Source organism: Triticum aestivum, chromosome 7B, assembly GCF_018294505.1.
Source record: "Triticum aestivum cultivar Chinese Spring chromosome 7B, IWGSC CS RefSeq v2.1, whole genome shotgun sequence".
NCBI classification, from domain to species: domain Eukaryota; kingdom Viridiplantae; phylum Streptophyta; class Magnoliopsida; order Poales; family Poaceae; genus Triticum; species Triticum aestivum.
In genome coordinates this window covers 761,931,322-761,932,359 of record NC_057813.1, presented here as the reverse complement: position 1 = coordinate 761,932,359, position 1,038 = coordinate 761,931,322, and positions in this window count along the sequence as shown.

Sequence of the window (1,038 nt, the reverse complement as noted above, 5' to 3'; positions counted from 1 at the left end):
TATAAGAGGATAAGGATCCACCTTTTCACCTACGCCTTCTTCCTCCTTTGCTCATCCATTTCTGCGCACTCGAGCTCCAGCGCCCAAGTCCGCACATCCCACCTCAACCTTCTCCAACTATGTCCGGAGCGGGAGGCAAGTGGATGGCCTCCTCCGTCACGGAGGGGCACATCAAAAAGCTGCGGAAGGCCGGATACTTGTCCAGCGACATCGCACACCGGCTACCCGATGAGGGACAGCTCATTCCCATCCCCACGCCCCATGAGAGGGTGGTGTTCCTCACCCACTTCCTCCACGGACTAGGTTTTCCACTTCACCCATTTGTCCGGGGGCTCATGTTCTACTACGGCCTAGATTTCCACGATCTGGCCCCGAACTTCATCCTCAACATCTCGGCGTTTATCATCGTGTGCGAGGCCTTCCTCTGCATCCAGCCCCACTTCGGCTTATGGCTTAAGATCTTCAATGTCAAGCCGAAGGTAGTGGGCGGCCGCCAAGCGGAGTGCGGAGGCGCCATGGTTGGCAAGATGGCCAAAGTCCTATGGCTCGAGGGCTCCTTTGTGGAGACCATAAAGGGGTGGCAATCGGGGTGGTTCTACACCACCGAGCCGTGCGACTCTCAATGGGCGGCGACCCCCGAATTCCGATCTGGCTTCCCCACACGGCTCACATCATGGAAAGAGATGGGCCTGACGTGGGGGGATTCAGACGAGCTATCCGGACTCCAAACCTGCGACCGAAACCTGGTGGACAAGAATCTCAGGCTTGTCAACGTAATCCAGGTGATGCTCATCCGCCGGATTCTCCCATGCCAACAACGGGCCTTCAAATTGTGGGAGTTCGATCCGGCACAGCACCCAACTCTGAAAAGGCTCTTCGACACTACGTACGAAGACGCCTGGAAGGTGCTGTTCAAGGGCGCCGAGGCTCCCACATCCTTTACCGAAGATCGCGGATTCAGCTCGCAGCGTCAAGCCAGCGAGGTAAGTTATTTTACCCTTTATGGGACTCTTTTTTCATAGTTTGACTCTATGCGGG